At 50.7% G+C, this 22,896-nt stretch overlaps 4 non-coding genes across 4 annotated transcripts; 2 read left to right on the top strand and 2 right to left on the bottom strand.

Annotated features, from left to right (window-relative positions):
- Positions 1–7,643: 7,643 nt before the first annotated feature.
- TRNAQ-UUG (transfer RNA glutamine (anticodon UUG)) lies at positions 7,644–7,715 on the bottom strand. Its single transcript has one exon. It is a non-coding gene; the product is annotated as a tRNA-Gln (tRNA).
- Positions 7,716–11,111: 3,396 nt separating this feature from the next.
- Positions 11,112–11,183, bottom strand: TRNAQ-UUG (transfer RNA glutamine (anticodon UUG)). The gene has a single exon. It is a non-coding gene; the product is annotated as a tRNA-Gln (tRNA).
- A 259-nt stretch (positions 11,184–11,442) lies between these two features.
- Positions 11,443–11,514, top strand: TRNAQ-CUG (transfer RNA glutamine (anticodon CUG)). The gene has a single exon. It is a non-coding gene; the product is annotated as a tRNA-Gln (tRNA).
- A 3,305-nt stretch (positions 11,515–14,819) lies between these two features.
- On the top strand, positions 14,820–14,891 carry TRNAQ-CUG (transfer RNA glutamine (anticodon CUG)). The gene has a single exon. It is a non-coding gene; the product is annotated as a tRNA-Gln (tRNA).
- The last annotated feature ends 8,005 nt before the right edge of the window (positions 14,892–22,896 follow it).

The following is a 22,896-nucleotide window of genomic DNA, read 5'->3' as shown; positions in this document are numbered from 1 at the left end:
GAAGGTGCTGTGGAGCACAGCAGCAGGGGTCGCACCACCAGCCGGAGACGCAAGGCCCGGATCCCCTCCCAGGTTGTGATCTCGTCGGGGAGTGAGGAGTCCGGTGCCGCGTCCCAGGCCGCAGCTGCCGAGGGGAGGTCCAAGAGGCGGAGGTTGGAGTTGGACTCCTCGGCAGCAGAAGGGGCAGCTGGGACCCCACAGGGCCCAACGGAGGAAGATGGCACGGAGTCATCCAGGTTGGTGGGGGGTTTGGTGGAGGAGGAGGCCGTGCAAGCGACAGTGGCGGGGTCTGGAGGTGGGGATTCCACTGGTGCTAGTGGTGCAGTGCAGGATCAGGGACAGGAGGCAGCACAGGCCGCCGCGGAGGTGCCTGTGTGCAATCCTGTCCCTGCTCCTGTCACTGCATCATCTTGCACCAGCGGGGATGCCTACCTCCAGACCCGTTCTCAGGGAGAGGATTGGCTTACAACACCTGGCCTTCCTCTCCCTGCAGATGTGGCTATCCTGCACCAGGTTGTGCCTGTCCAGGGTGGGGTGGTGTTGCATCAACGGGCCATGCGAGCTGACCTGCAGTCTTTTCATGATGAGTCTGCACGTCTTCTCGCATGGCTCGTTGACCGCGTTGACCCACCTGGACAGCTCACCAGGGCTGGATTCCTCCGTTTCCTGGACCTTGTTCCGACCCCCTTCTCCACAGAACCCCCTATGCCCCAGTCGTCCTCCATGCCATCTTCCCACCCATGTGTCACCTGGGTGCCCTGTGGAGCTGCCTCCGACCGTGCGGCCAGGCTGGTGGACAACAGATCCCTGCCACAGTCAGGAGTCGGACGTCCAGCAGGGGTGGCCACATCAACGACTGCTCCCCAGCTGGTGGAGGATGTGCAGGCACCATCAGACAGGGCACATGGACAGCAGCAGCTGCAGCAGCAGGAGGCTGTAGGTGGGAGCCACGATAGCTCAGGGCCTTCAACATCGGAGGGGCAGGCATCGGCCGGAGGGCAGGAGGACCCTGGACGGGAAGTGTCTTCCGTGTGGCAGCGGTTGGGCCACGCCATAGATGCGGAGCGGCGGCAGGCGGAAGAGGCGCGGCTCACGATGGTCAGGGCGGAGAACTCCATGCGGAGGGCCCTGAGGCGGGCCGAGTGCCTCGAGGCAATCCGCAGGGAGTTGGAGGTGAACATGTCGGCGTCCCTGCGGAACCTCGGGGCCATGGAACAGGACCGCCTCCGGGACATAGACGAGGAGTTCGATGATGCCCTGGCCCGGAACACCACTAAGTGAGCCGCTGGACTGGCCCGCCGCCATTGTATATAGTTATTTAGTGATAGGTTTCCTTTGCAGTTTATTTTTATTTGGAGTCGACGGACACTGCTCCACCTTTTGTATATAGTTCCATTTTAGATAGGTTTTTTGGTAGGTTTCATTTCTTCTCTTGGGATGATGGACCCTGAATACTTTGTACATAGTTGGACTTTGGATTTGGATATTTTTTTTACTATGAATATTTTTTGCCATGGAGCAATGGTTTTCTATTTCTTTTTTACCTTCATTTCCTTTTCATGGACTTCAACTTTGGAAGATATTTTTTCGGATTGTCATTTATTGATTTCAATTTGAAAAGGGACAGCCTGCTTAATTTTGTAAATTTTTTACTTGTGTATTTTGGTTAATTTTGATTGCCATTGCTGTTGTTTTTAATACATTATTTGGACTTTTTCATTCTTCAATGTGTGGTTTCATCTCATTGTTTTCATGCATGTCATGATATGGGTTTTCAGGTTCACTTGCAACCATTGTGTGTGTGTGAGACACATGTGTTGATTTACATTGTTTCCATTGGAGTAGTATCATGGGCACATGTAATACTTGGTTGTGTCTTTGGGCTGTGGTGGCTGGCCATGAGGCACATGCTTGAGGATTGTCAGGGCCTGTGGGCAGGGGGAGATGAGTGGGGGCCTGGTGGAGGCTGCCCCTGGTGGCTGGGGGGTGGGGGTGATAGGGGACATGAGTGGGGGCCTGGTGGAGGCTGCCCCTGCACTGCTGGGGGGTGGGGGTGGTGGGAGACATGGGTGGGGGCCTGGTGGAGGCTGCCCCTGGTGGCTGGGGGGTGGGGGTGGTGGGAGACATGGGTGGGGGCCTGGTGGAGGCTGCCCCTGCACTGCTGGGGGGTGGGGGTGGTGGGAGACATGGGTGGGGGCCTGGTGGAGGCTGCCCCTGGTGGCTGGGGGGTGGGGCTGCAGGGGGACATGAGTGGGGGCCTGGTGGAGGCTGCCCCTGGTGGCTGGGGGGTGGGGGTGGTGGGAGACATGGGTGGGGGCCTGGTGGAGGCTGCCCCTGGTGGCTGGGGGGTGGGCTGCAGGGGGACATGAGTGGGGGCCTGGTGGAGGCTGCCCCTGGTGGCTGGGTGGTGGGGGTGGTGGGAGACATGGGTGGGGGCCTGGTGGAGGCTGCCCCTGGTGGCTGGGGGGTGGGGGTGGTGGGAGACATGAGTGGGGGCCTGGTGGAGGCTGCCCCTGCACTGCTGGGGGGTGGGGGTGGTGGGAGACATGGGTGGGGGCCTGGTGGAGGCTGCCCCTGGTGGCTGGGGGGTGGGGCTGCAGGGGGACATGGGTGGGGGCCTGGTGGAGGCTGCCCCTGCACTGCTGGGGGGTGGGGGTGATAGGGGACATGAGTGGGGGACTGGTGGAGGGTGCCCCTGCACTGCTGGGGGGTGGGGGGGTGGTAGACATGGGTGGGGGCCTGGTGGAGGGTGCCCCTGGTGGCTGGGGGGTGGGGGTGATAGGGGACATGAGTGGGGGCCTGGTGGAGGGTGCCCCTGGTGGCTGGGGGGTGGGGCTGCAGGGGGACATGAGTGGGGGCCTGGTGGAGGCTGCCCCTGGTGGCTGGGGGGTGGGGGTGGTGGGAGACATGAGTGGGGGCCTGGTGGAGGCTGCCCCTGCAGTGCTGGGGGGTGGGGGTGGTGGGAGACATGGGTGGGGGCCTGGTGGAGGCTGCCCCTGGTGGCTGGGGGGTGGGGGTGCAGGGGGACATGAGTGGGGGCCTGGTGGAGGCTGCCCTTGGTGGCTGGGGGTTGGGGGTGATAGGGGACATGAGTGGGGGCCTGGTGGAGGGTGCCCCTGCACTGCTGGGGGGTGGAGGGGTGGTAGACATGGGTGGGGGCCTGGTGGAGGGTGCCCCTGGTGGCTGGGGGGTGGGGGTGATAGGGGACATGAGTGGGGGCCTGGTGGAGGGTGCCCCTGGTGGCTGGGGGGTGGGGCTGCAGGGGGACATGAGTGGGGGCTTGGTGGAGGCTGCCCCTGGTGGCTGGGGGGTGGGGGTGGTGCGAGACATGAGTGGGGGCCTGGTGGAGGCTGCCCCTGCAGTGCTGGGGGGTGGGGGTGGTGGGAGACATGGGTGGGGGCCTGGTGGAGGCTGCCCCTGGTGGCTGGGGGGTGGGGGTGCAGGGGGACATGAGCGGGGGCCTGGTGGAGCTGCCCTTGGTGGCTGGGGGTTGGGGGTGATAGGGGACATGAGTGGGGGCCTGGTGGAGGGTGCCCCTGCACTGCTGGGTGGTGGGGGTGGTGGGAGACATGGGTGGGGGCCTGGTGGAGGCTGCCCCTGGTGGCTGGGGGGTGGGGGTGCAGGGGGACATGAGTGGGGGCCTGGTGGAGGCTGCCCCTGGTGGCTGGGGGGTGGGGGTGGTGGGAGACATGGGTGGGAGCCTGGTGGAGGCTGCCCCTGCACTGCTGGGGGGTGGGGGGGTGGTAGACATGGGTGGGGGCCTGGTGGAGGCTGCCCCTGCACTGCTGGGGGGTGGGGGTGATAGGGGACATGAGTGGGGGCCTGGTGGAGGCTGCCCCTGGTGGCTGGGGGTTGGGGGTGATAGGGGACATGAGTGGGGGCCTGGTGGAGGCTGCCCCTGGTGGCTGGGGGGTGGGGGTGATAGGGGACATGAGTGGGGGCCTGGTGGAGGGTGCCCCTGCACTGCTGGGGGGTGGGGGGGTGGTAGACATGGGTGGGGGCCTGGTGGAGGCTGACCCTGCACTGCTGGGGGGTGGGGGTGCAGGGGGACATGAGCAGGTGTGCAGGGTAGTCCCCTGTTTTGTGGGCTGCCTGCAGGGGCCGTGGAGGGTGTACAGGGAACACCTGTGAGGACCCACCCAGCCTAATCGCGTGTGTAACTTCCCACGCACCCCTGTAATACACGTACCCAGCCAAATTGCGTGTGATAATTCCCGCGCACCCATGTAATACACGTACCTGGCCAAATCGCGTGTGATAATTCCCGCGCACCCCTGTAATACACGTACCCAGCCAAATCGCGTGTAAAACTTCCTGTGTACCCCTGTAATACACGTACCCAGCCAAATCGCGTGTGATAATTCCCGCGTACCCCTGTAATACACGTGCCCTGGCTAATTGCGTGTTAAACTTCACGCGTACCCCTGTAATACACGTACCCTGGCCAATCGCGTGTTAAACTTCCCGCGTACTCCTGTAATACACGTACCCTGGCTAATCGCGTGTAAAACTTCCCGCGTACCCCTGATATGAACGTTACCCGCTTTGCGTTCCTTGTTTGGCAGCCCTGTAAACTGGTCCAGGGTTAGCGCAGCCCTTTGCGATGATTTAGTGATTTTGATGGCTTTTCCTTGCGCGAGGGCGTTCTTGGGGGCTTTACTGGCGCTGCTGCAGGGTCGCTGCGATACTCTGCGCCACGGCTGGTTTGGGAGCCTAAAATCCATGAATACGCTGTGCGCGGAAATCGGTTTTAGCGCACGTGCCTGGCGCAGACAATCGCACGCGGACACTCTGTGCCAGCCGCTTGCGACACTTTTCTGCGAAATTCTATGAATTACCCTGTTACTCTCTCTGGCCAGTCTCAGCAGTTTTCTGAAATGCATAGTCCTTTGGTTACCAGAGGGCAACTGATCAAGGTTCCTAATGTGACTACATTAAAGACGAGGTTACACAGATGCTGCAAGATGCTTAAGGGCCACCGAAGAAGGTTGGAGAAAGGATTCAATGATTCCGCTAGTTCGGGGGAGGCACATTATTGCTTGAATATTATTGTTTGTTTGTTTGTTTTAATTGCTTATATAGTGCGCCAAACCCAAGGGTATCTAGGCGCTTTCTTAGGTACATAGTTAATATACAACAACAGTAGATAATACAATACGAAATACAAGGTAATTACAAAGATATCCATAATTATACAGGTTCAGAAAATATACAAAAATTACAGGTTCAGGACATAGCTAAGGTAGAATATTGCAGCAGTTCAAGGTGACCTGTGGGCATATCATGCCAAAGCTATAGGTAAGGACAGTGCAAATGCAAGGTCATAGTCAAGATGGTGCACAAAGGACATTAGTTTGATTGCAAGAACAGCCAGGTTTTCACTTTGTTCCGGGAGGATAGGAACATGGGTTCGGACCTTAGTCCCGGCGGTAGCTTGTTCCAAATCATAGCCACAAGCACCGGAAAGCTGGATCCACCTGCTTTGATGAGTTTATATTTAGGGATGTTAAGACAATGGGCATAGTTAAATCTAGTCAGTCTACTGCGTTCCTTTCTGGAAGACTTGTTCATAAGGTACTTAGGGGCTAAATTGTTAAGGCACTTGTGGGTGATCATGAGTGTCCTAAAGATGATCCTATCTTGAATAGGGAGCCAGTTGGTGTTTCGTCAGGTTTGTGAGATGTGGCTGGAACGGGGGATATTGAGAGCAGATCTAAGAGCATTATTTTGCAGGACTTGTAGCTTGTGGAGGTTCTTCTGGCTACTGCCCAAATAGAGAGAATTAGAATAATCCAGTTTGGACAATATGAGGGCTCTTGAAAGGGTGATACAACTGTCAGTAGTCAAGAAAGGTCTGCAAGCGTTTATACATTTTGAGGTGTAGGCTGTTGAGCATGATGTAGCATTAATTTGTCTTTGGAGAGTTAAGGCAGAGTCAAGATAGAAGCCTAGGGTTTTTGCTTCCTTATCAACTTGAATGAAGTTGCGATCGATATTGAAGGAGGCGTATTTGGATTGAAGCCTAGTTTGTTGAGTTTTAACTTGGATCCGATGAGAAGGAGTTTTGTCATTGTTGAGACAAAGGCAATGTTTGGCCGTCCAAGTTTTTATTTTGCTGTAGATTTCCTTCAGGAGAGTGGCATCTGATTGATAATCGCCTGACAGAGTGATAAGTATTTGCGTATCATCTGCATAATTTGTGTATGATATGCCTAACTTGTCTAGGTGGTCAAATAGGAGCTTGGTGAATATATTGTAGAGGGTGGGGGATACACATAAGACTTGTGGGACTCCACATGTGATAGGGGAAGGAGTGGCTGACGCAGAAGGGGAAAAAACCTCATCGATCTATCCGACAGGAAGGAATTGACCCATGCTGTTGCTTTGTTGGAAAAGGAGGCAGCTGTGGTGAGGTGGTTGGTTAAGATATTATGGTCGAGCAAGTCGAACACTGCCGACAAATCTAGTAACAGGAGTAGGGCAGGCTTTCCATTGTCCTTTGCCTCATCCATTTGGATTTTCAGATCCAAGAGGGCTGTTTCTGTTCCATGCCTTGGTCTGAAACCCGATTGTCTAAGGCCTAAGAGATTGTTGGTCTCAAGATAATCTTCAATTTGGATATATGCAGCCTTGTCTAGAATCTTTAGGGGAAAAGGCACAGTGGTGATTGGCCTGAAATTCGTAGGGATATTAGGATCTAGGTTAGGTTTTTTGATAAGGGGGCTTGACCCAGGCGTCTTTAAGATTTTTGGGAACAGTACAAGAGGCAAAGGACGCATTTATAAAGGAAGTGATAAAAGGGCCACATTCATTTGCTCCTTCTTTTATGATGGAAGCTGGGCATATGTCTCCTTGGCACCTGGAAGTTTCTTGCCACAAAGAAACTGCCCACTCTCATATCTCCAAAGCTCCAAGGTATAATGGCTATTAAACTGGCTTTTGATCTCAGCGATTTGCATTCAAAGCCCAGGAGGCCCCTAAAATCAGTTGAATTGTTTCCTGATAATTTAGAGTTTATTTCTTCTTTCGAGAAAGGTGTGATCCAAATAAAGTAAGTACATTTAAACAAGGGCACTTGATCAGTAAATGCACTACTTTCTAGAACTCATAACTCTTGTAAGTTATAAAAAGTTTTCTCTCCATACAGTTTGTCAGCTCAAAGAATTACATTTTTTACACATTTAATAAGACCATAAAATTGCTTGAAACATAGGAATGATTGTGAAAGTGAATATGATTCACCAAAATAATTGTATAACATTTTTTAATGTTAATAAAATAGGGCTTTTTCCAATCTTTTCACATCAATGTTGTTTCTGCATGTTCCAGTGAGCAGAGAATCTACTGCACATAGTGTGTACATTTTTCCTTTCATAGAGTTAAGGTTGGACATTATTCATCTGTGTAAAATGTTTCAGAGAGATATCTTGGTGCCCACTCTGATTGACTTTAGGGATTGTACATTAACGATATGTAGTTGCATCACTGTATTGGTATCAGGCACCAAAGTGCATTTAAATGTAATGTAGTGCAGAGAGAGAGAGAGTGTGAAAACGGCTACCTGAGTCGACTGAACTTCTGAATATTAACTCTGTTGAATTGTAATTTGAGAAATTAGAAAATGGAGTGTAAGAGCAAGATAATGGTTCCACCAAGACTTGAACTCGGATCGTTGGATTCAAAGTCCAAAGTGCTAACCATTACACCATGGAACTCTTGCAAGATGCACTTGAGAGCGTTGAATCAGAAATGGCAATATAGAGCACATTTACAATTTTTACAGATTCATAGTCCCAATTGACTGATATCATACAAACACAGCGATGTTGTCGATTGACGTTGTGCTATAGCAATCTCTGTGCTTTATAGATCATGTATATCAAATTCTTCCTCTTGAGGCATATGATTAAGCAATATTAAATATTGTTTCTGACTGCCTCTGTTTTGGCATAATGAAGTTCAGCATTTGCGTAAGTATTTAGGTTCCATGGTCTAATGGTTAGTAGGCTGGACTCTGAATTTAGTAATCCGACATGTTATAGCTATATTTTGTTTTCCTTTGGGTGTATTGTCATTTTATGCACATAGATTTCCTAGCAGTGGCTGTGATGAATAGTTCAATTTGATAGCAGCTTCCTTTTGAGAATTTGAAAAAAAAAGAATTAAATAGTCTCTCTGGATGACTCTGCTTTGATTTCTATGTGCACATTCCTTTTGCGTTTCAGAGGGATTGACCAACAGGAGAGAGGTTAGCTTTACATGCCATGAGGGAGGAAGAGGTCTTCCAACAGTGCTTGGAAGACCTCTTCCTCCCTCATGGCATGTAAAGCTAACCTCTCTCCTACCTTGTGTTTTTTTACTTTTTAACTTCCCCTTCCGATTCATGATCATGTAAATGAATTTACATTTTTAGATTTTAACTGCAGTAGTTGCTTGTTTTTCATTTTTATTTTTCATGTACGCATACATCCCTTTTTGTGGGGAGGGGGGAGTGATGTCTGTTTACTTATATTCGCTAGTATAGGTCATTTTATGTCCGCTTACAATATGTGTCAGGATTTTTTATGTCGTTTCCAATCAATGTCTAATATCAAGTGGTTTGCAGCAGTCATACAAAGGCACGTAACACCCCCAAAACACCTACATAAGTTAGAAATACTCCAGAAGAGTACTCAGTTTATGAAAAGACAGTGAATCCCAAATAGAACTGTAAATGTAAGCTAGTGAGCAGACCGTGCACCCCTGTTTGGAACTATGACCTGTGTGTTGCCCTCTATTAACAGAACAATGTAACTGCAGCCCATGTCACATAAAATAGAAAGTAGAGATTATGCAAATTAACTCCCAGAAGAGCCTGGTGTCACCCCAAAAGGTGTTATGCTTTTCACACCAAGAAACATCCACACATAGATCCCCGCGAACCTCAAAAACGTACAGGAAACCCTGTCCAGCGCTTTTCTCCCAGAGGAGATAAGGTTGAAAAACCACCCTATGTTAAAAGTGTCCATAATCCATGCCAGCTGCCCTGTCTATAGAACTTGGCCGCTTGTGGCCTAGGGGCATGAGTGGAAGGGTTTAATCTGCCTGTGTTTTTGGGCATGGTTTCATCATGCCTCAATTTACAATGGCACTCTGCCGCTTTGTCAGGCTTTAAAGAAGCCTGACTCCTGCAGAGCAAAAGATCTGATTATTTCCTTACATGTTTTGTACGTAAGAATGCGGATGGTGCTCTGAGCCTCCTATGGTGGTTATTAAGCATGGTATACATACCATAGCATGTAACTGTGCCTACAAATGGAACATTTTGTTCATTTATTAGGGAGTTGTGAAAATGGCAAAATCAAATTGCCATTACTGACACAGACCAGCTGCCGCTGTCCGGACATTTCGTCGAATGACATTTCTTCGAAAGACATTTCGTCGACGTAATTTGGTCGAAAACCAAATGGTCGATTTTTTTTTTATTTATATATATTTTTTAGGTTGTAGTTTGGGAAAAAAAAGGGTTTTTTAGAAAAAAAGGGGGTTGGAGGGTACCCACCCCAAAGCCCCCCCCCCAAAAAAAAAAGTAAAAATAAAAAACAAAAAAAATTCGACCATTTGGTTTTCGACCAAATGGTTTCGACCAAATGTCCTGTCAACGAATTTTTTTCGACGAAATGTCTGGCAACCCAGCTGCCGACTGTTGCTATTGACAGGAGTTCCAGGTGAATAAACTGAGGAGATCACCAGTTCAATTATCTGTGAACGCATTTTGAAGCTCATTCACAACCAGTTCATGCCAGTTCTCTCCATTTTTGCTTTCTGGCTGGCCGAGGGGCCCTTCAGTAATGTTCTTTGCTAACCATTACACCATGGGGCCCTTGCTGGTGCAACCTGACAGAGTTGTAACAGAAATGAGAATCGAGATCTCATGCATCATTTTAACAAACTCATATTCCTAGCCCACGGATATTGTGCAAATGTGGAACTGTTTAGTTGGTTGTTGCGCAATAGCAAACTCTTTGCTTTACAGCTCATTTGGATAGGATTCTTCCTCTGGAGGCATAAGATAAAAGAATATTGCATACATTCTCTAAAAGGCTCTTTTTTTGCTGCAATGACGTTCATCATGTCACTAAGTACGTAGGTTCCATGGTGTAATGGTTAGCACTGATCCGAGTTCAAATCTCGGTGGGACCTTGGGAATTTCTGTGTTTGTTTTCCTCTCAGTGTCTTGTTTTAACGCAGATTTGTTTTAATAGCAATGACGCTGCTGTGTCGCCCACTTTCATAGCAATATTCCCTGGGTGCATTTGAAAAAAGAAAGATTTTCCATGGATGACGCTCTTTAGCCACAATGAAACCCACCACTTTCTGTGGTGTGAAAGACCCATGGTGTAATGGTAGCACCCTGGAGGTTGAATCCAATAATTTGCATTCAAATCTCTGTAAGAGCTTACCATCAGTCGAAACTTTCCCTTATCGTTTATTGTGGATGTCTTCTTTGAAGAAAGGTATGATCCAACTAAAGTAAGTACATTCACGAATGGGCCCTTGGTCGGTACAAACAGTATTTATACACCTCAGGCCTTTTGTGAATTAAGAAAAGTGTGTTCTTCGTTCTATTTTTCATCTCAAACTGATACCTTCATTTTACAAACATGTAAAGACTGTTAAGACGCTTGATTAATATCATTGATTCTGAATGTGGTCACTTTTCATAGGATTAACCCCTTAACAATTTTGAAAGAGAATGGCGATACAATAGAGCTGCTTTTCCCAAAATGGTATTATTAATGTTGTTGCTGCATCTTCAAGTAAAAAGAGAATCCATTGGGTCACAGATTGAGCATGTTTCTTAACATTGGGTTAAGTTTGAAAATTTCAAATCTTTTATGTATGTTTCCGATGCAGATCTGCCCATCGACTCAGAATGACCTCACTGTTCATACATTTAAAAAAAATGCATAAAGGTTAAGGTGCTAGGCACAAAAGTGGATTTTTATGAAAAGTTATGCCAGAGAGTGAGAGCGAAAATGAATACCCTACACCACTAACCTTATGAATATTACTATCTTTGGCCTATAATTTAAGACAAAAAGGAGACAAAGTGTGTTAGAGCAAGAGAGAGATTCCACCGAGAATTGAACTCGGATGGTTGGATTCAAAGTTCAAAGTGCTAACCATTACACCATGGAACCCTTGTCGGGCAGAGATTCATAAGGGCAATGAGAATATAGGGCACAGTCAAGATTTTTACTGACCTATAGTAACCGTTTACTGATATTTTATCGAAGCAGCACTGTTGCTGTTGGATGCTGTGCAATCGCAGAGTATTGGCTTCATGCCTCATTTTGATCAAATTCTTCCTCTGGAATCTAATGATATAGGAATATTACATATTTTCTCTGATGTGCTCTGTTTTGCCAGAATGAAGAGCATCATGCTACGGAATATGTAGGTTCCATGGTGTAATGGTTAACACTCTGGACTCTGAATCCAGCGATCTGAGTTCAAATCTCGGTGGGACCTTGGGGCTGCTTCTCTTTTAGAGTTGCCTTTCATTTGCAGATAGATATAACAGCAATAGCTTTGCTTTACAGCCCACTTTGATGGCAGTCTTCTTTGACCAAAGTATATTAATAGTTTCTGGGGATGACTCTCTTTTGCCACAAAGAAACTGCCCACTCTCATATCTCCAAAGCTCCAAGGTATAATGGCTATTAAACTGGCTTTTGATCTCAGCGATTTGCATTCAAAGCCCAGGAGGCCCCTAAAATCAGTTGAATTGTTTCCTGATAATTTAGAGTTTATTTCTTCTTTCGAGAAAGGTGTGATCCAAATAAAGTAAGTACATTTAAACAAGGGCACTTGATCAGTAAATGCACTACTTTCTAGAACTCATAACTCTTGTAAGTTATAAAAAGTTTGCTCTCCATACAGTTTGTCAGCTCAAAGAATTATATTTTTTACACATTTAATAAGACCATCAAATTGCTTGAAACATAGGAATGATTGTGAAAGTGAATATGATTCACCAAAATAATTGTATAACATTTTTTAATGTTAATAAAATAGGGCTTTTTCCAATCTTTTCACATCAATGTTGTTTCTGCATGTTCCAGTGAGCAGAGAATCTACTGCACATAGTGTGTACATTTTTCTTTTCATAGAGTTAAGGTTGGACATTATTCATCTGTGGAAAATGTTTCTGAGAGATATCTGGGTGCCCACTCTGATTGACCTTAGGGATTGTACATTAATGATATGTAGTTGCATCACTGTATTGGTATCAGGCACCAAAGTTCATTTAAATGTAATGTCGTGCAGAGAGAGAGAGAGTGTGAAAACGGCTACCTGAGTCGACTGAACTTCTGAATATTAACTCTGTTGAATTGTAATTTGAGAAATTAGAAAATGGAGTGTAAGAGCAAGATAATGGTTTGGATCCAAAGTCCAAAGTGCTAACCATTACACCATTTAACCCTTGCGAGATGCACCTGAGAGCGTTGAATCAGAAATGGCAATATAGAGCACATTTACAATTTTTACAGATTCATAGTCCCAATTGACTGATATCATACAAACACAGCGATGTTGTCGATTGATGTTGTGCTATAGCAATCTCTGTACTTTATAGATCATGTAGATCAAATTCTTCCTCTTGAGGCATATGATTAAGCAATATTAAATATTGTTTCTGACTGCCTCTGTTTTGGCATAATGAAGTTCAGCATTTGCGTAAGTATTTAGGATCCATGGTCTAATGGTTAGTAGGCTGGACTCTGAATTTAGTAATCCGACATGTTATAGCTATATTTTGTTTTCCGTTGGGTGTATTGTCATTTTATGCACATAGATTTCCTAGCAGTGGCTGTGATGAATAGTTCAATTTGATAGCAGCTTCCTTTTGAGAATTTGAAAAAAAAAGAATTAAATAGTCTCTCTGGATGACTCTGCTTTGATTTCTATGTGCACATTCCTTTTGCGTTTCAGAGGGATTGACCAACATACACAACAGTGCTTGGAAGACCTCTTCCTCCCTCATGGCATGTAAAGCTAACCTCTCTCCTACCTTGTGTTTTTTTACTTTTTAACTTCCCCTTCCGAGTCATGATCATGTAAATGAATTTACATTTTTAGATTTTAACTGCAGTAGTTGCTTGTTTTTCATTTTTATTTTTCGTGTACGCATACATCCCTTTTTGTGGGAAGTAGGGAGTGGGGAGTGATGTCTGTTTACTTATATTAGCTATTATAGGTCATTTTATGTCCGCTTACAATATGTGTCAGGATTTTTTATGTCGTTTCCAATCAATGTCTAATATCAAGTGGTTTGCAGCAGTCATACAAAGGCACATAACACCCCCAAAACACCTACATAAGTTAGAAATACTCCAGAAGAGTACTCAGTTTATGAAAAGACGGTGAATCCCAAATAGAACTGTAAATGAAAGCTAGCAAGCAGACCGTGCACCCCTGTTTGGAACTATGACCTGTGTGTTGCCCTCTATTAACACAACAATGTAACTGCAGCCTTTGTCACATAAAATAGAAAGTAGAGATTGTGCAAATTAACTCTCAGAAGAGCCTGGTATCACCACAAAAGGTGTCATGCTTTTCACACCAAGAAACATCCACACATAGATCCTCGCGAACCTCAAAAACGTACAGGAAACCCTGTCCAGCGCTTTTCTCCCAGAGGAGATAAGGTTGAAAAACCACCCTATGTTAAAAGTGTCCATAATCCATGCCAGCTGCCCTGTCTATAGGACCTGGCTGTTCGTGGCCTAGGGGCATGAGTGGAAGGGTTTAACCTGCCTGGGTTCTTGGGCATGGTTTCATCATGCCTCAGTTTACAATGGCACTCTGCCGCTAAGCCTGACTCCTGCAGAGCGAAAGATCTGATTATTTCCTTACATGTTTTGTACGTAAGAATGCGGATGGTGCTCTGAGCCTCCTATGGTGGTTATTAAGCATGGTATACATACCATAGCATGTAACTGTGCCTACAAATGGAACATATTGTTCATTTATTAGGGAGTTGTGAAAATGGCAAAATCAAATTGCCATTACTGACACAGACCAGCTGCTGCTGTCCAGACATTTCGTCGAAAGACATTTGGTCGACGTAATTTGGTCGAAAACCAAATGGTCGATTTATTTTTTTATTTATGTATATATTTTTTAGGTTGTAGTTTAGGGAAAAAAAGGGTTTTTTTAGAAAAAAAGGGGATTGGGGGGGACCCCCCCAAACTCCCCCCCAAAAAAAAAAAAATGAAAATAAAAAACTAAAAAAATTCGACCATTTGGTTTTCGACCAAATGGTTTCGACCAAATGTCCTGTCGACGAATTTTTTTCGACAAAATGTCTGGCAACCCAGCTGCCGACTGTTGCTATTGACAGGAGTTCCAGGTTAATAAACTGAGGAGATCACCAGTTCAATTACCTGTGAACGCATTTTGAAGCTCATTCACAACCAGTTCATGCCCGTTCTCTCCATTTTGGCTTTCTGGCTGGCCGAGGGGCCCTTCAGTAATGTTCTTTGCTAACCATTACACCATGGGCCCCTTGCTGTTGCAACCTGACAGAGTTGTAACAGAAATGAGAATCGAGATCTCATGCATCATTTTAACAAACTCATATTCCTAGCCCACGGATATTGTGCAAATGTGGAACTGTTTAGTTGGTTGTTGCGCAATAGCAAACTCTTTGCTTTACAGCTCATTTGGATAGGATTCTTCCTCTGGAGGCATAAGATAAAAGAATATTGCATACATTCGTTAAAAGGCTCTTTTTTTGCTGCAATGACGTTCATCATGTAACTAAGTACGTAGGTTCCATGGTGTAATGGTTAGCACTCTGGACTCTGAATCCAGTGATCCGAGTTCAAATCTCGGTGGGACCTTGGGAATTACTGTGTTTGTTTTCCTCTCAGTGTCTTGTTTTAATAGCAATGACGCTGCTGTGTCGCCCACGTTCATAGCATTATTCCCTGGGTGCATTTGAAAAAAGAAAGATTTTCCATGGATGACGCTCTTTAGCCACAATGAAACCCACCACTTTCTGTGGTGTGAAAGACCCATGGTGTAATGGTAGCACCCTGGAGGTTTAATCCAATAATTTGCATTCAAATCTCTGTAAGAGCTTACCATCAGTCGAACCTTTCCCTTATCGTTTATTGTGGATGTCTTCTTTGAAGAAAGGTATGATCCAACTAAAGTAAGTACATTCACGAATTGGCCCTTGGTCAGTACAAACAGTATTTATACACCTCAGGCCTTTTGTGAATTAAGAAAAGTGTGTTCTTCGTTCTATTTTTCATCTCAAACTGATACCTTCATTTTACTAACATGTAAAGACTGTTAAGACGCTTGATTAATATCATTGATTCTGAATGTGGTCTCTTTTCATAGGATTAACCCTTTAACAATTTTGAAAGAGAGTGGCGATACAATAGAGCTGCTTTTCCCAAAATGGTATTATTAATGTTGTTGCTGCATCTTCAAGTAAAAAGAGAATCCATTGGGTCACAGATCGAGCATGTTTCTTAACATTAAGATAAGTTTGAAAATTTCAAATCTTTTATGTATGTTTCCGATGCAGATCTGCCCATCGACTCAGAATGACCTCACTGTTCATACATTTAAAAAAAATGCATAAAGGTTAAGGTGCTAGGCACAAAAGTGGATTTTTATGAAAAGTTATGCCAGAGAGTGAGAGCGAAAATGAATACCCTACACCACTAACCTTATGAATATTACTATCTTTGGCCTATAATTTAAGACAAAAAGGAGACAAACAGGCCGATTCATGGAAATACAATCAAAAGTATCGCACGCGGCTGGCGCAGAGTGTTCCCGTGCGAATGTCTGCGCCAGCCGCGTGCGATAAAATCCATTTCAGCGCACATCATATTCATGGATTAATCCTCCAAAACAAGCCGTGGCGCAGAGTATCGCAGCGACCCTGCAGCAGCGCCAGTTACGCCCCCATGAACGCCCTTGTGCAAGGAAAAGCCATCAAGATCGCAAAACCATCACAAAGGGCTGCGCCAACCCTGTACCAGTGCGAGAAGTAACACACGTGACCTGGGGGAGCGTGTGCGTGTAATTCAGGGGTGCGCGAGAAGTTCCACACGCGATTGGCCTGGCCGCCTGTATTTCAGGGGCTCGCGGGTGGTTACACACGCGATCGGGCCTGGGGGAGCGTGTGCGTGTATTTCAGGGGTGCGCGGGAAGTTCCACACACGATTGGGCTGCGTGCGTGTATTTCAGGGGTGCGTGAGAAGTTCCACACGCGATTGGCCTGGCCGCGTGTATTACAGGGGCTCGCGGGTGGTTTCACACGCGATCGGGCCTGGGGGAGCGTGTGCTTGTATTTCAGGGGTGCGCGGGAAGTTCCACACGCGATTGGGCTGCGTGTGTGTATTTCAGGGGTGCGTGACAAGTTCCACACGCGATTGGCCTGGGCGCGTGTATTTCAGGGGTGCGCGGGAAGTTCCACACGCGATTGGCCTGGGCGCGTGTATTTCAGGGGCTCGCGGGTGGTTTCACACGCGATCGGGCCTGGGGGAGCGTGTGCGTGTATTTCAGGGGTGCGCGGGAAGTTCCACACGCGATTGGGCTGCGTGTGTGTATTTCAGGGGTGCGCGAGAAGTTCCACACGTGATTGGCCTGGGCGCGTGTATTACAGGGGCTCGCGGGTGGTTTAACACGCGATCTGGCTTGGGCGCGTGTATTTCAGGGGTGCGCGGGAAGTTCCACACGCGATTGGCCTGGGCGCGTGTATTTCAGGGGCTCGCGGGTGCTTCCACACGCGATCGGGCCTGGGGGAGAGTGTGCGTGTAATTCAGAGGTGCGCGAGAAGTTCCACACGCGATTGGCCTGGGCGCGTGTATTTCAGGGGCTCGCGGGTGGTTTCACATGCGATCGGGCATGGGGGAGCGTGTGCGTGTATTTCAGGGGTGCGCGGGAAGTTCCACACGCGATTGGGCTGCGTGCGTGTATTTCAGGGGTGCGCGGGAAGTTCCACACGCGATTGGCCTGGGCGCGTGTATTTCAGAGGTGCGCGAGAAGTTCCACACGCGATTGGCCTGGGCGCGTGTATTTCAGGGGCTCGCGGGTGGTTTCACACGCGATTGGGCTGCGTGCGTGTATTTCAGGGGTGCGCGGGAAGTTCCACACGCGATTAGCCTGGGCGCGTGTATTTCAGCGGCTCGCGGGTGGTTTCACACGCGATCGGGCCTGGGGGAGCGTGTGCGTGTATTTCAGGGGTGCGCGGGAAGTTCCACACACGATTGGGCTGCGTGCGTGTATTTCAGGGGTGCGCGAGAAGTTCCACACTCGATTGGCCTGGGCGCGTGTATTACAGGGGCTCGCGGGTGGTTTAATACGCGATCTGGCCTGGGCGCGTGTATTTCAGGGGTGCGCGGGAAGTTCCACACGCGATTGGCCTGGGCGTGTGTATTTCAGGGGCTTGCGGGTGCTTCCACACGCGATCGGGCCTGGGGGAGCGTGTGCGTGTAATTCAGGGGTGCGTGAGAAGTTCCACTTGCGATTGGCCTGGGCGCGTGTATTTCAGGGGCTCGCGGGTGCTTCCACACGCGATCGGGCCTGGGGGAGCGTGTGCGTGTAATTCAGAGGTGCGCGAGAAGTTCCACACGCGATTGGCCTGGGCGCGTGTATTTCAGGGGTGCGCGGGAAGTTCCACACGCGATTGGCCTGGGCGCGTGTATTTCAGGGGCTCGCGGGTGGATTCACACGCGATTGGCCTGGGCGCGTGTATTTCAGGGGTGCGCGAGAAGTTCCACACGCGATTGGGCTGCGTGCGTGTATTTCAGGGGTGCGCGAGAAGTTCCACACACGATTGGCCTGGGCGCGTGTATTTCAGGGGCTCGCGGGTGGTTTTACACGCGATCTGGCCTGGGGGAGCGTGTGCGTGTATACCAGGGGTGCGCAGAAAGTTTTACACGCAATTTCAGCAGGGTACGTGTATTGCAGGGGTGCCGGGGAGTCTTACATGTGATTTGCCAGTGTGGGTCCTCCCAGGTGTTCCCTGTACACCCTTCATGGCCCCTGCAGGCAGCCCACACCACAGGGGACTACCCTGCATCCCTGGTCATGTCCCGCAGGCAGCCCACCCAACATGGGCATGCCCCCCAGCAAAGGCACATGTCTCCTTGCACAAATAATCACCAACTCATGTTCCCCACCACCCCCACCCCCCAGCACTGTGGGGCACCTGCCAGCAGGCCCCCACCCATGTCCAACTCATGTTCCCCACCACCCCCACCCCCCAGCAGTGCAGGGGCACCCTCCACCAGGCCCCCACCCATGTCTCCCACCACCCCCACCCCCAGCACTGTGGGGCACCTGCCAGCAGGCCCCCACCCATGTCCAACTCATGTTCCCCACCACCCCCACCCCCCAGCAGTGCAGGGGCACCCTCCACCAGGCCCCCACCCATGTCTCCCACCACCCCCACCCCCAGCACTGTGGGGCACCTGCCAGCAGGCCCCCACCCATGTCCAACTCATGTTCCCCACCACCCCCACACCCCAGCAGTGCAGGGGCACCCTCCACCAGGCCCCCACCCATGTCTCCCACCACCCCCACCCCCAGCACTGTGGGGCACCTGCCAGCAGGCCTCCACCCATGTCCAACTCATGTTCCCCACCACCCCCACCCCACAGCACTGTGGGGCACCTGCCAGCAGGCCCCCACCCATGTCCAACTCATGTTCCCCACCACCCCCACCCCCCAACAGTGCAGGGGCACCCTCCACCAGGCCCCCACCCATGTCTCCCACCACCCCCACCCGAGCACTGTGGGGCACCTGCCAGCAGGCCCCCACCCATGTCCAACTCATGTTCCCCACCACCCCCACCCCCCAGCACTGTGGGGCACCTGCCAGCAGGCCCCCACCCATGTCCAACTCATGTTCCCCACCACCCCCACCCCCCAGCAGTGCAGGGGCACCCTCCACCAGGCCCCCACCCATGTCTCCCACCACGCCCACCCCCAGCACTGTGGGGCACCTGCCAGCAGGCCCCCACCCATGTCCAACTCATGTTCCCCACCACCCCCACCCCCCAGCACTGTGGGGCACCTGCCAGCAGGCCCCCACCCATGTCCAACTCATGTTCCCCACCACCCCCACCCCCCAGCAGTGCAGGGGCACCCTCCACCAGGCCCCCACCCATGTCTCCCACCACCCCCACCCCCAGCACTGTGGGGCACCTGCTAGCAGGCCCCCACCCATGTCCAACTCATGTTCCCCACCACCCCCACCCCCCAGCAGTGCCGGGGCACCCTCCACCAGGCCCTCGCCCATGTCCCATCCATGCCCCCCTGCACCTGGGTCCCAACAATCCCCAACCATGTCCGTAATGGCCATCCTCCCCTGCCAAAAGGGCCAACCAACTATCACATCCACCCACATACCAAAGGCAATTACATGTTACACACCCAATGTAAATCATGCAAATGAACACATGTCTGTCACACACAATGGCTGCAAGTGAATGTTAAAACACCCAACATGACATGCATGAAAGCAATGAGATGATACGACACATTGAAGGATGTAAATAAAAATGTAATGAAAATCAACTTGAATGGAAATGAAATGAGAAAAACCACAAAGCAAAACAACCAAAAGAAGATGAATGTCCATGAAAAATTCAAAAATAATAATAAAATCCATTGAAGAACTATTTACAAGATGATCCCGGGTCCATGAGCCCAACCAAATGAAACCTAACTATGACAACTAACTAAAAACTGAACTATATACAAAAATGTGGCGCATTGTCCAATCGCAACCAAATAAAAAAAAAATTAAAGGAAACCTAACACTAACTATATATAAAGGCAGCGGGCTAGTCCGACGGCTCACTGGTTGTTGTCATGGGCCAGGGCATCATCGAACTCCTGTTCAATGGCTTGGAGGCGGGCATGTTCCCTGGCCCGAGGTCCCGCAGGGATGATGCAGTGTCCAGCTCAAACTCCCTGCGAAGACCCTCAAGGCACTCAGCCCGCCTCAGCGCCCTCCGCACGGAGTTCTCCGCCCTGACCATTGTGAGCCGTTCCTCCTCTGCCCGCTGCCGCTCCGCACCTATCTGCTGGCACAACCGCTCCCACACGGAAGCCACTCCCATTCCAGGGTTCTCCTGCCCTCCGGCCGATGCCTGCACCCCTGATGTTGTTGGCCCCGAGCCATGATGCCTCCCACGTTGAGCCTGCTGCTGCCTCCGACGCAACTGCCTGTGCCAGCACGACGGCATCCAGGCTGATGGAAACCACCGACGCCGTCGTGCACGTGCCCTGCCCGATGATGCCGTCACATCCTCCATCTGCTGGGGTCCAGTTGCTGTGGTGTCCACCCCTGCTGGACCTCTGACTCCCGACTGTGGCAGGGATGGGATCCCCACCGAGCTGGCTGCATTGGTCAGGGCAGGTCCACAGGGGGCCCTGGTGGCATCTGGGCCGGAAGACGTCAAGGAGAACGACTGGCGTATAGTCTCCACAGAGGAGGAGAGGGCCGCCAGATTGGCCGACACATGCAGGAAACACCTGAACATGGACAATCCTAATTGGGCCACGTCGGCACGGTGCTCTTCGTGATGACGTGCGTGCTCCTCCTGGGAAGCACGCACGGCATCACGAATCACAGCAATGCGCATCACAACTCCAATCAGGACCTTCTCCATACGGCCAGGGGTCCCCTCGTCCGCAGGTGGAGGGGAGTCAGATGACATGGACATCCCCTCTACCTGCGGACGGGCCTGGGACGGGGCATCCCTGCTGGTGCATGGTGGTGCACCCACAGGGTCAGGGACAGCGACATGCACAGGCCCCTCCACGGTGACCAGTGCTGCCTCCTGCCCCTGCCCCTGGACTGCACCACTTGCACCAGCAGGGATGCCCCCACCAGGCCCCATGTGCGCCTCAGTGGCGGCCTCCTCCTCCTCTGTGGTAACCACCAACCTGGATGGCTCCTCACCGTCTACCGCCGTAGCAGGCCCCTGTGGGGGCTCACCCACCCCTTCCGCTGCAGCCATGGGGGCATCCCCGCCGCCTTGCTCCACAGCGCCGTCTCCGCCCTCTTCTTCACTAGCCGCTGCGTAGAGGGAGACATGAAACACAAGCATCAGGGTACTGTACAATGGTCCCCTAGACAGGAAGCAATAGCAGATGAGTACCACTGTCAAAGTACACTTCCATCATGTCCCTCCACAACACATGGGTCAGTCCAGGCAAAACACACACAGTGACAGGCATGGTGCATGCCATGGACATTTCCATACATGTCCAATGGACTCTCGAATCAGACAATATAATGGTACTCACATGCATCATGCCTATCACATGCACACACTTCACCTCAGTCACATCCATCTGGCCCCGTACACCCCAATCACAGTGCATACAAGGATGACTAGGCTGCATCAGTGAATCTGTAAATTGTCACAGACATGTGTCATGCATCCATGGCATTCACAAGTCATAGATACGCAGGTCAGGCACACAGACATGGATACCATATATGTACCTGGCATCAGCACCCATCCCTCACCCCCACCCATGTCCAGGAACAGAGACTGCCATGCTCTCATGTGTGCAATCTGCACAGGGCTCCCCATGTCGCATTTGGACACATGCAACAACCGTGCGGTTCACACATTACTGGTCGCACATGCATTACCATGATGTCCCTGCACACATACATGCGTACATGGCCTATGTCACACATGCAGGCAAGTATCAGGCAACCAGCACACTGCAACATGCCCTGTCTCACACAGCAATGCTTGGCCACTTACCGCTCAACTCCAGACGTGTCTCCCTCTCAAGGACTTGGGCGTGTAGCGCTGGGTGTACGCGTTCCAGGACCCCCATCTGGATGGAACTCATGCGGCCCCGGCCCCCCTCCACGAGGCGCCGGGCCTTCACGAGTGTCCTGGACCTCAAGTCCTCCCAGCGCTTCTTGATCTTCTGGATGTCGCGAGTTGCCACCCCCTCCGCGTTGATGGCAATCACACAGTCGGCCCAGATCCTCTCCCGTCCTTCCTTTCTGGCGCGGGACGATCCAAAGAGGGCATCATACTGCCCCAGGACATGCTCCACCAGGACACCAACTTCGGTGGCAGTGAAGCTGGTGCCCCTCTGCCCCTCTTGCCTGGGGTTGCCACTGGTGCCAGATGTGGAAGTGCCCGACATGGCAACCCCAGAGGCAGGAGTGGGTGGGCAACTGGGTCCTGGGGCTGGGCTGTGGAGCGATGTTATCCCAGTCGAGAGTCTTCAGTTCCAGCAGGGGTGGACACAGCAACTGGACCCCTGCAGATGGCTGATGTGCAGGCACCAAATGGCAGGGCACGGTGGCAGCAGGCAGGCAGGCAGGCAGGCAGCAGCAGATGGCACGTGGGAGGCTGCTCGGGGCACTGGGGGGCAGTGATTCGGCCTTCTGGGCAGGAGCGTGGTCTTCCGTGTTTTTTCGCGTGGCCAGCTTGATACGGAGTGATTTGGCACGTGAAAATCCTGCAGGTCAGCGTGAAATTCGAGGAAAGGGCCTCAGCGCGTAAGCGCGTCAGCACGCGTACGCGATTTCATTGGACCAAAGGCCCTTACAGCATAAGCGCGTCTGTGCAGTTTCGCGCACGGGCGTTGCCCTGGCAGGGCTTCTCTGTACGTGCTTTTCGTGCGGTGCGTGTGTTTTCCATCCGTTGGGGTTCACTCGCTATTACTTCACAGCGGGTGTTGGCTACGCGTTCTTCTACATGCAAGGCAGACGGTGAGTGGTACCCCTCTCCCCCCCAGGCCCGATCGCGTGAAACACTTCACGCGCACCCCTGGAATACACGCACACGCTCCCCCAGGCCCGATCGCGTGTAGAAACACCCGCGAGCCCCT

This window comes from Ambystoma mexicanum, chromosome 5p, assembly GCF_040938575.1.
Source record: "Ambystoma mexicanum isolate Mex_15411 chromosome 5p, UKY_AmexF1_1, whole genome shotgun sequence".
NCBI classification, from domain to species: Eukaryota; Metazoa; Chordata; class Amphibia; order Caudata; family Ambystomatidae; genus Ambystoma; species Ambystoma mexicanum.
The sequence above is the reverse complement of the archived record's forward strand: the minus strand, read 5'-3'. Positions and strand labels throughout refer to the sequence as shown.